The sequence below is a fragment of the Zonotrichia albicollis genome, chromosome 23, assembly GCF_047830755.1.
Source record: "Zonotrichia albicollis isolate bZonAlb1 chromosome 23, bZonAlb1.hap1, whole genome shotgun sequence".
Taxonomy (NCBI): Eukaryota; Metazoa; Chordata; class Aves; order Passeriformes; family Passerellidae; genus Zonotrichia; species Zonotrichia albicollis.
In genome coordinates, this window is record NC_133841.1 from 4,251,747 (window position 1) to 4,263,328 (window position 11,582).

At 50.5% G+C, this 11,582-nt stretch overlaps 1 pseudogene; it reads right to left on the reverse strand.

The window, feature by feature from the left end:
* Positions 1–9,824: 9,824 nt before the first annotated feature.
* LOC141731542 (feather keratin Cos1-1/Cos1-3/Cos2-1-like) lies at positions 9,825–10,776 on the reverse strand (annotated as a pseudogene).
* Between the last annotated feature and the right edge of the window lie 806 nt (positions 10,777–11,582).

Below are 11,582 nucleotides of genomic sequence, written 5' to 3' on the forward strand. Positions count from 1 at the left end.
GTCAAATGTGCACCATGCCAATTAATGGTATGGGTTCTGTCTTGGTTTCCTGTTCTGCTGCCTTTTCATTTCCCGGCTAATTCTCTGAGCTTTCCTACGTGAATGGTCATTGCTCCAAATGCTGGGATGAGAGATTCAAAGGTTTCCTGGGCAAAACCAATGCTGGGTGCATTTGTCATGCTCACACCATCACTTGGCAGCATCCGCTGTGGACAACTATGTTCACCTCTGTCATTCCTGTGGGTTTGGTTTTGTTCAAGTTGTCAGCAAATGGGCGTCAGTCTCGTGCCTCTTGCCCACATGCCCAAGGACTGCCATGAGAAGGCTCATGACACATCATTTTCTGTTACTTTTCCTATCTTTCAACGATGGTCACTTACTTTTGCACACAGGTCTGCATCTGCTGGGAGGGTTGGACCATGTTGCTTGTCTAACATTGCTCAGAGAAAAATTGTGTTGGCCTGATTTGGCTATTGGTCATTCTGTGCAATCTCTCTGGGTCCCCTGGAAATACCAGGACTTTCCTGGGGCCTGATCCTTGTCAAGGATTCCTGAGTAATTTTCTACCACGCTTGTCCCCAGTATCTCATCTGCAGAGTTTCCTGATCTGCACATTTTTTCTGTCTGTTCCTGACTCTTTGCTGACTCTCTGGGACCATACAGATCTTTGCATTATTCCATGCTGCTGTGTTTAAGCACATGTGTATCACCCTGTGGTGGGTGACCCTCCCACGGGCATGTGCAGGTCAGAGCAGCAGGACTCTTCACAGGAGAGTTCATGATCTCAGATAGAAACTTGTTTCCTTTGCCATCAGGAATAGCTCTTTGTATGGAATCTACAGCTAAATGGTCATGGCTTCCAGCTGGCAGAGATCTAGCACTGAAAACAACTTTGCACTCCTGCACTCTCCATTTCTTGTTTTCTGGAGAGGGAGAAACACAAAGGTAGCCTGCCCACTTCTGCAGGTTGTTATCATTTAGTGGATCCCCTTCTGGTGGAACGTTGCAAGTGTCCAGGGTGGGACACAGTTTCCTCCTCCTTTCAAGGCAAAAGGCACATGCACTTCTACATTTTAGCAGATGGTGCTGACTGAACAGCCATGAGATCCCCCAGGAAATTTTTCTTGGACCAAAGGAACCCACATTCAGGTGTTGCTCTGCTGTCAGATATAACAACATAGCATACCTGAGTGCCTGTTCCCTCCCCTTTAGAGGCTCTTGAGGATCAGACTTACTCTTTTTGATGCTACTTGCTTAAGGTATTTTGCCACATAATTTACTGGGAAATATTAATGACTGTGTTCGTAAGAAAGAGAAAAGAAGTGGCCAAGCTCACGGAAAGATATCATCTGGTTGCACTTCTCATATCTGCGGGTTTCTACTGCTGGCCAGAGGTGCTCAGACAGTTGGATGGTGGAAAAAGTAGTTAGGTGCAGCCCCTGGCTCGCTTTCTTTCTCCACTATCGGAGGGAAGAAAGACTGTAGTTCTGTGAAGAGCATTTATCACCATTGTGCGGGTCTATCTCCTGCGACCTTCCTTCTACTGTGAGTGGAGCTCTGTTTGTAAGGGCAGTCATTGCACTTGGTCCTTGTTAACACTCTACCTCAATGAAAGAGGGATTTTTAACCATATGTTCAGTTGCTCGGAATGCAGACTTCATCTTTCCTTGCAATGCTTGGGACTGGGCTGACACTGTTGGGCCTCTGTGGCTTTTTCTGCACTACTCTGAGCTTTGCTGCACTGTAGCTCCCTACCTGCTGAGACATCCTGCAGTTCCAGCTACGGCTACAAAGATTCTGATAGATCATGCCCGCCAGCTCAGGATTTTTACGCATTCCAGCCATTAAAATTTGCTGCTCCTGAGAGTCCAGCTGGGGCAGCCAGATTTGCTGCCCCTTCAGCTTTGTAAGGCAAAGCCTTTCTTCATCCCTTCCCCTTTTTGTCAAGCGGACATTACCACATAGCCCCCGAGCTCGCACCACAGCGCCCTCTGCTGCCATGGGGGAATCATCGCACGCACCCTGCCCGGCCAGGAGCCAGCAGCGCCCCTGCTGGCTGTGCCCGGAGGTGCGGTCCCCTCAGCACTGCATGTCTGGGCAGCAGCTGGGCCCTGCCGAGTGGTGAGGGACTGTGTGAGGTTTGGATCTCATCTAATTTTTCCCAGGTGTGCTGGCTACAGACCCAAGGCCAAGCTATAAAGTTTTCCAAACTTTAGCAAACTGGAGGAGGTGCCCAGGAACAACAGATGACTCAGACACAAAGGCTTGAATGCAAGACAGTTTTAATACGTTTACAGAAGAAAAGGAAATGGCTCACAGAGAGTACCAGGAGCAGCCAAGATGAAGATCTCATGTGGTGTTCTTTGCACTGCTCTGCAGACGAAAGAAAGATGGCAGGTCCACACTAGACTGCCTTGGGGACTGAGGGACAGAAATGGAGAGGAGAATTGCACAAGGAAGCGATGGTCCAAAGCTCTAAATACAATTTTCTGAAGCTCTATTTCCTGCCCAAAACCATGCTTCGAATTCTTGGGCATTCTTTCTGGAAGTCATTGCCAGCAGGTTTAGCAGGGACGGCACCTGTTGCCACCATAGCAGTTGGTGATGCAGGAGAGGTCAAAGCCCCCAGAGCTGATGGGCACTCCCTGAGAGCTCAGGATGCTGCCAACAGCAGCAGAGGTGGAGGATCCCACGGCGGTGTTCTGGGGGAAGGAGCTGAGGATGGGCCCAGGCAGGGTCACCAGCACAGCAGGCGGCTCAATGACAACGTGGGAGCTCTGGCACTGCCTGACACAGCACTCATTGCAGCTGCTGGCCAGCGGGCAGGGCCCACAGGCAGCAAGGGTCACAGGGCTTGCAGCAGGACATGGCTCACGGTCACAGGTGCACCTGGCACAGAGGGCAGGGAGAAGCACAAAGTGAGGACACATGAGAAGCAGCACTGCACCCAAACACCCTGCAGCCAAGGCACCTCCTGGCCCCCATTGCAGTTCCCAGCTCAAAGCCCACGAGCCACCTTAGCCAAGTCCCAGGCTCTCTGTGTCAGCACAAGACCTTCTCTCTCCTGCCCTCTCCCAGCACAAGCTGCTCCCAGCTCAGGGCTCTTGTAGCCCATCTTAGCTGAGACCTCCAGCCAGGCAACAGCTTGCCTTGAAACAGCAGCATCAGCAGGCAGAGGAGAAGAGGCTTTGCACTCACCTGATTCCTGAAGAGGAGGAGGAGATGAGAGAAGTTGATGTGAGGGCAGAGACTTGGGCTGCCTTTTATAGCAGTCCTGTCCTGCCTCAGGCCCAGAGGCACCTTTGTTGAATCATAATTTTCTGACCAGTACCTGTCAAATATGAACCATCCCAGTTAATGGTAGGGATTCTGTCCTGATTTCCTGCACTGCTGCCTTTTCATTTCCTGGCTAATTCTCTGTTCTTTCCTACATGAAGAGTCATTTCTCTAAGTGTTGGAATGAGAGATTCAAAGGTTTCCTGGGCAAAACCAATGCTGGGTGCATTTAGAATGCTCACACCATCACTTGGCAGCATCCTCTGTGGACAAATATGTTTACCTGTGTCATTCCTGTGGGTTTGGTTTTGTTCAGGATATCAGCAAATGGGCGTCAGTCTTGTGCTCCTTGCCCACATGCCCAAGGATTGCCATGTGAAGGCTCATAAGACATAATTTTCTGTTTCTTTTCCAATCTCTGCATGTTGGTCACTTACTGTTGCACACAGTTCTGCATCTGCTGTGAGGTTTGGACCCTGTTGCTACTCAAAGAGTGCTCAGGGAAAAATTGTGTTGGTCTCATTTGGCTTGTCAGCTTTCTGTGCAATCTCTGTGGGTCCTCTGGTAATATCAGGAGTTGTCTGGCGCCAGATCTTTGTCCAGGACAACTGAGTAGTTTTCTGCTATGCTTGTCCCCTGTATCTCGTCAGTGGAGTTCCCAGAACTGAATGTCTTTTCTGGCTGTTCCTGACTTTTTGCTGACTCTTTGGGACCATACAGATCTTTGCATCATTCTATGCTGAAGCGTTTGTACAGACAGACAGCATTCTGTTCTTGGGTGACCCTCCTGAGGGCATGTGCAGGTCAGGGCAGCAGGACTCTTCACAGGAGAGTTCAGGATCTCAACAACACGTCTCCTTTGCCATCAGGAGTGGCATTTTGTGTGGAATCTACAGCTAAATGATCACGGCTTGAAGCTGGCAGACAACTAGCACTGAAATCAGCTTCTGCCTCCTGCACTCTCCATTTCTTCTTTTATTGAGAGGGAGAAACTGCAAGGCATCCTGCCCACTTCTGCAGGTTGTTATCATTCAGTGGATCCCCTTCTGGTGGAAGGTTGCTGGTGGCAAGGTAGGACACAAGTTCTTCTTGTCCAGGCACATCCAGATGCACCTCTACATCTCAGCAGCGTGGTGCAGACTGAGTATGGCTGAGACCATCCTGCAAATCATTCTTGGACCAAAGGAACCCATATACAGGTGTTGCTCTGCTGTGAGATATATGGCAGTTGGATCTACCTACATAGCATAGCTGAGTGCTGTTCCCTTCCCTTTAGTGCTGTTGAGGGTCAGAACCTCTTTATGTGATGTTTTTTCCTCCAGGAATTTTGTCCCATAATTTGCTAGGAAAGATTAAGGTCTGGGTAGTTGAGAATGACAAAAGAAGTAGCCATGCTCAGGGGAGGTGGGTATCTGGCTGCATGGCTCATCTCTGAGGGTTTCTCCTGGAGGCCAGAGATGCCAAGATCTGTTTGGAGAGGGAAAATGGGGTTGGGTGCAGCCCCTGGCTCTCTTTCTCTCTCTGTTTTCTGAGGTGAGAGTGCAGCACAGTGGGGAGAATTTGTCGCCACTTTTGTGTTTTGTCTCCTGCTGCCTTTCTTCTGCTGTGAGGGGAGCTCTGCTTGTAAGAGCAGGTGTTGCACTGGGATCTCGTTAACACTCTACATCACTAAAAGTGGGACTTTTTACCATATGTCCAGGTGCTTGGAATCCTTACCTCACCTTTCCTTGCTCTGCTTGGAGCCAGGCTGCCACAGCTGGGCCCCTGCTGCTTCTTTGACACTGCTCTGGGTTTTGCTGGGCTGTAATCCCACAGCTCCTGCTTGCTGAGACATTCTGTAGTTCCAATAAAAGCCTCCGAGCTTCTGATAATTCTCGTCAAAAACTCTGAAATTTTAGCTGGTTCCTGCCTTTACAACTTGTTGCTCCTGAGAGTCCAGCTGGGGCACTGAATCATCTGCCCCTCGGGCTTCGCAAACCAAAGTCTTTCTTCCATCCCTTCCAATCTTGGCCAAGCCACCATTACCACGTGATCCCCAATCTCATGCCACAGTGCCCTCTGCTGCCATGGGGGAATCATCGCACGCGCCCTGCCCGGCCGGGAGCCAGCAGCACCCCTGCTGGCTGTGCCCGGAGGTGCGGTCCCCTCAGCGCTGTGTGTCTGGGCAGCAGCTGGGCCCTGCCGAGTGCTGAGGGACTGTGTGAGGCTTGGATCTCATCTCCTTGTTCCCAGGTGTGCTGGGCACAGACCCTAGGCCAGGCAATGAAGGAACGATAGGAAGGGATGAGATGCGGGCTGTCCCCAGGCATTGTTGTTTCCCATCTCCAATCCTTTGGAGCCAAATTCTCCGTGATGCCCTTTGGCTGCCAAGTAACCAGGCATGTTCTTCATCAGCTCCAAGGGAGAAGGACATCAAATTAAAATCCGCTCCAGCGAGCCCCAAACATTGCGTCCTGCATATTTTTCCTGAGGAGAATGGAAAAGTTGCCCCAGAACAACAGATGACTCAGACACAAAGGCTTGAATGCAAGACAATTTTAATAAGTTTACAGAAGAAAAGGAGATGGCTGTCAGAGAGCACCAGGAGCAGCCACTATGATGAGCTCCCATGTGGTGTTTTGTGCACTGCTCTGCAGAAGTAGAAAGAATGGCAGGTCCTGACTAGACTGCCTTGGGGACTGAGGGACAGAAACAGAGAGGAGAGTAAAACAAGGAAGTGATGGTCCAAAGCTCCAAATAAAATTTTCTGAATCACTATTTCTTGCCCAAATCCATGCTTTGAATTCTTGGGTGTTCTTGCCGGAAGACATTGCCAGCAGGTTTAGCAGGGACGGCATCTGCTGCCACCATAGCAGTTGGTGATGCAGGAGATGTCAAAGCCCCCAGAGCTGATGGGCACTCCGCCACAGCTGAGGATGTTGCCAACAGCAGCAGAGGTGGAGGATCCCACGGCGGTGTTCTGTGGGGAGGAGCTGAGGATGGGCCCAGGCAGGGTCACCAGCACAGCAGGCGGCTCAATGACAACGTGGGAGCTCTGGCACTGCCTGACACAGCACTCATTGCAGCTGCTGGCCAGCGGGCAGGGCCCACAGGGCTGGCAGCAGGGCTCGCAGGGCTTGCAGCAGGACATGGCTCAGGTTCACAGGTGCACCTAAGATGGATGGAAGGGAGAAGCACAAAGTGATAACACATGAGAAGCAGCACTGCATCCAAACACCCTTCAGCCAAGGCACCTCCTGGCCCCCACTGCAGTGCCCAGCTCAAAGTCCAGGAGCCACCTGAGCCAAGTCCCAGCCTCTCTCTGTCTGCACAAGACCTTCTCTCTCCTGCCCTCTCCCAGCACAAGCCTTGCAACAGCCCTCGCCTGTTGTAGCTCCTCTCAGCTGAGACCTCCAGCCAGGCAACAGCTGGTCTTGAAGCAGCAGCAGCCGGAGAAGAAGAGGCTCCCAACTCACCTGATTCCTGAAGAGGAGGAGGAGGTGAGAGAAGTGGATGAGAGAGCAGAGACTTGGGCTGCCTTTTATAGCAGTCCTGCTGTGCCTCAGGCCCACAGGCACCTCTGTGGAAGTTATAATTTTCTGACCAGTACCTGTCAAATGTGGACCATCCCAGTTAATGCTAGGGGCTGTGTCCTGGTTTCCTGCGCTGCTGCCTTTTCATTTCCCGGCTAATTCTCTGTGCTTTCCTACATGAAGGGTCATTTCTGTAAATGCTGGAATGAGAGATTCAAAGGTTTCCTGGGCAAAACCAATGCCAGGTGCATTTGGCATGCTCTGACCATCACTTGGCAGCATCCGCTGTGGACAAATATGTTCACCTGTGTCATTCCTGTGGGTTTAGTTTTGTCCAGGTTGTCAGGAATTGGGCGTCAGTCTCGTGCTTCTTGCCCACATGCCCAAGGACTGCCATGTGAGGCATCATGACACATCATTTTTTGTTGCTTTTCCCATCTCTCCATGATGGTCACTCACTGTTGCACAAAGCTCTGCATCAGCTGGGAGGGTTGGACCCTTTATCTACTCAAAGAGTGCTCAGAGAAAAATTGTGTTGGTCCATTTGGCTCATGGTCTTTCTATGCCCTCTCTGTGAGTCCCCTGGAAATACCAGGAGTTGTCTAAGGCCTGATCATTCTCAAGGATACGTGAGTAGTTTTTTGCCACACATGTCCCCAGTATCTCATCTGCACAGTTCCTAGAGCTGCACAGTTTTTCTGTCCGTTTTTGACTCTTTGCTGACTCTCTAGGAACATGCAGATCATTGCATTATTCCAGACAGGTTTCTTTGAGCAGTTGTGCCTTATTCTGTGCTTGTGTTACCCTCCTGAGGCATGTGCAGGTCAGAGCAGCAGGACTCTTCCTTGGAGTGTTCATGATCTCAGAGAGAAATGTTTCCTTTTCCATCAGGAATAGCACTTTGTATGGAATCCACAGCGGAATGGTCATGGCTTGAATCTCGCCGACAACTGGCACTGAAATCAGCTTCTGTCTCCTGCACTCTCCATTTCTTGTTTTATTGGGAGGGAGAGACACCAAGGCAGCCTGCCCTCTTCTGCAGATTGTTATCCTTCATTGGATCCCCTTCTGGTGGAACTTTGCTGATGGCCAGGGTGGGACACAAGCTACTCCTGTCCAGGCAATTGCCAGACACATCTTTACATCTCAGAAACCTGGTGCTTGTGGAGCTGGGCTGATCCCCCCCCCCAAAAATGGTTCTTAGACCAAAGGACCCCACATTCAGGTGTTGCTCTGCTCTGAGATATATGGCAGTTGAATCTACCCACACAGGATAGCTGAGTGTTTCTCCCTTCCCTGTAGCACTGTTGAGGGTTAGAATCTTTTTGTTTGATGCTTTTAACATAAGGAATTTTTTCCCCATAGTTTGCTACAAAATATTTATGACTGGGTAGTAGAGAATGACATAAGAATGGCCAGTCTCAGGGGAGGAGGGCATCTGGCTGCACATCTCTTATCTGTAGGTTTCTCCTGTAGGCCAGATTTGTCGAGATATTTGGAGTGGGAAAATGGGGTTGGGTGCAGCCCCTGGCACCCTTTCTCTCTCTCACCTTTCAGAGGGGAAAAAGACTGCAGCGCTATAGGGAGAATTCATCACCACTGCATGGTTTCATCTCCAGCTGCTGTTCTTCAGCCATGGGTAGATCTCTGCTTAAAAGAGCAGGCTTTGAACTGGGACCTTGTTAACACTCTACCTCAGTAAAAGAGGGACTTTTCACCATATGTTCAGATGCTCATAATATCCACCACTCCTGTCTGTGCAATGCTTGGAGCCAGGCTGCCGCTCCTGGCCTCCTGCTGATTCTTTGTTGCTACTCTGGGTTTTGGTGCATTGCAGCCCACTTCTGCTGAGACATCCTGTAGTTACAGCTACAGCAGCAGAGCTTGCAATACATATCATCCGCCAACACGGGATTTTTACTCATTCTTGCCATTCGAGCTTGCAGATCCCAAGAGTCCAGCTGGAACACTGGGATCAGCTGCCCCTCAGACTTTGTAAAGCCAAGACTTTCCTCCATCCCTTCCAATCTTGGCCAAGCCGCCATTACTACGTGACCCCCCGAGCTCGCACCACAGCGCCCTCTGCTGCCATGGGGGAATCATCGCACGCGCCCTGCCCGGCCGGGAGCCAGCAGCGCCCCTGCTGGCTGTGCCCGGAGGTGCGGTCCCCTCAGCCCTGCGTGCCAAGTGCTGAGGGACTGTGTGAGGTTTGGATCTCATCTCCTTTTTCCCAGGTGTGCTGGCCACAGATGCCAGGCCAGGCAATGAAGGAATGATGGGAAGAGATGAGCTGTGGGCTGTCCACAGGTATTGATGATTCCCAACTCTACTGCTTTGGAGCCAAAGTCTCCATGATGCTCATTTGGATGCCAAATAGCCAAGGATATTTGTCGCAGACATTTTGTCATAGAAATCCTTTCTTTGGGATTTGTTCATCTTCTGGGAAGCTGAGGCCCCAGAAGAAGAATGTAAACAATTGTTGTCGGCTGCTGTGAAATGTAGCAGGTGCCCCTGTGATTGGCTCATGTTCCGTGTTTACAATTAAGGGCCAATCACAGGAGCAAGCTCGGGGACAGATTCCCTGGACACAGAACTTTGTGATGCATTTTTTCCTATTCTATTCTTAGCTTAGCAAGCCTCTGCAACTTCTCTCCTTATTCCTTTTAGTATAGTTATAATGTATTATATATCATATATCAATAAATCCAGCCTTCTGATCATCAACTAAGATTCTCGTCCACTTCTCTCACCTGAAGACCTCATCAGGTCGCTGTAACAGATATTCTTCATCAGCTCCAAAGGAAAAGGGCACAAAGTAAATTCCACTACAGCGAGCCCTCAACATTGCATTCTCCATCTTTTTCCTGAGCAAACTGGAGGAGTTGCCTCAGAAAAACAGATGACTCAGAGACCAAGACTTGAATGCAAGACAGTTTTAATAAGTTTAAAGAAGAAAAGCAGATGGCTTACAGAGAGCACCAGGAGTAGCCACTAAGATGGAGCTCCCATGTGGTGCTCTTTGCACTGCCCTGCAGAGGTAGGAAGGACGGCAGGTCCACACTAGACTGCCTGGGGGAGTGAGGGACAGAAATGGAGGGGAGAATAGAGCAAGGAAGGGATGTTCCAAAGTTCTAAATACAATTTTCAGAAGCTCTATTTCCTGCCCAAAACCATGCTTCGAATTCTTGGGTGTTCTTGCCGGAAGACATTGCCAGCAGGTTTAGCAGGGACGGCACCTGTTGCCACCATAGCAGTTGGTGATGCAGGAGATGTCAAAGCCCCCAGAGCTGATGGGCACTCCGCCACAGCTGAGGATGTTGCCAACAGCAGCAGAGGTGGAGGATCCCACGGCGGTGTTCTGTGGCGAGGAGCTGAGGATGGGCCCAGGCAGGGTCACCAGCACAGCAGGCGGCTCAATGACAACGTGGGAGCTCTGGCACTGCCTGACACAGCACTCATTGCAGCTGCTGGCCAGCGGGCAGGGCCCACAGGGCTGGCAGCAAGGGTCACAAGGCTTGCAGCAGGACATGGCTGGGGCTCACAGGTGCACCTAGGATGGAAGGAAAAAGAAGTACAAAGTGAGGACAAAGGAGAGCCAGCAATAGCACCAAACACCCTTCAGCCAAGACATTCCCTGACCCTCATTGCAGTGCCCAGCTCAAATCCCAGGAGCCACCTGAGCCAAGTCCCAGCCTCTCTCTGTCTGCACAAGACCTTCTCGCCCCTGCCCTCTCCCCACACAAGCAGTGCCCAGCCCTGCACTATGACAGCTCCTCTCAGCTGAGACCTCCAGCCAAGCAAGAGCTGGTCTTGAAGCAGCTGGAGGAGGAGGAGAAGAGGCTTCCCACTTACCTGTTTCCTGATGAGGAGGAGGAGATGAGAGAAGTGGATGAGAGAGCAGAGACCTGGGTTGCCTTTTATAGCAGTTCTGGCCTGCCTCAGGCCCACAGGAACCTTTGTGGAAGTTATAATTTTCTGACCACTACATGTCAAATATGCACCATCCCAGTTAATGATAGGGGTTCTGTCCTCATTTCCTCCTCTGCTGCCTTTTCATTTCCCGGCTAATTCTCTGTGCTTTCCTACATGAAGGGTCATTTCTCTGTGTGCTGGGATGAGAGATTCAAAGGTTTCCTGGGCAAAACCAATGCTGGGTGCATTTAGAATGCTCAGACCATCACTTGGCAGCATCCGCTGTGGACAAATATGTTCACCTGTGTCATTCCTGTGGGTTTGGTTTTGTCCAAATTGTCAGGAAATCGGCGTCAGTCTCGTGCTTCTTGCCCACATGCTCAAGGACTGCCATGTGAGGGGTCATGACTCATCATTTTTTCTCGCTTTTCCCATCTCTCCATGATGGTCAATCACTGTTGCACGCTGGCTTGCATCGCCCCTCGTTGCTACTTAAACAGTGTTCCGAGAAAAATTGTGTTGGCCTGATTTGTCTCTTGGTCTTTCTGTGCCCTCTCTGTGGGTCCTCTGGGAATATCAGGAGTTGTCTCACGCCTGATCATTACTCAAGGTATCTGAATAATTTTCTGCCTCTCTTGTCTCCAGTATCTCATCAGCAGAGTTCCGAGAACTGCACATTTTTTCTGTCTGTTCCTGACTCTTTGCTGACTCTCTGGGACCATACAGATCTTTGCATTATTACACGCTGATATGTTTGATTATATGTGCCTCATTCTGTGCCTGGGTGACCCTCCCACGGGCATGTGCAGTTCAGAGCAGCAGGACTCTTCCCTGGAGTGCTCATGATCTCAGAGATAAAGATGTTTCCTTTGCTATCAGGAA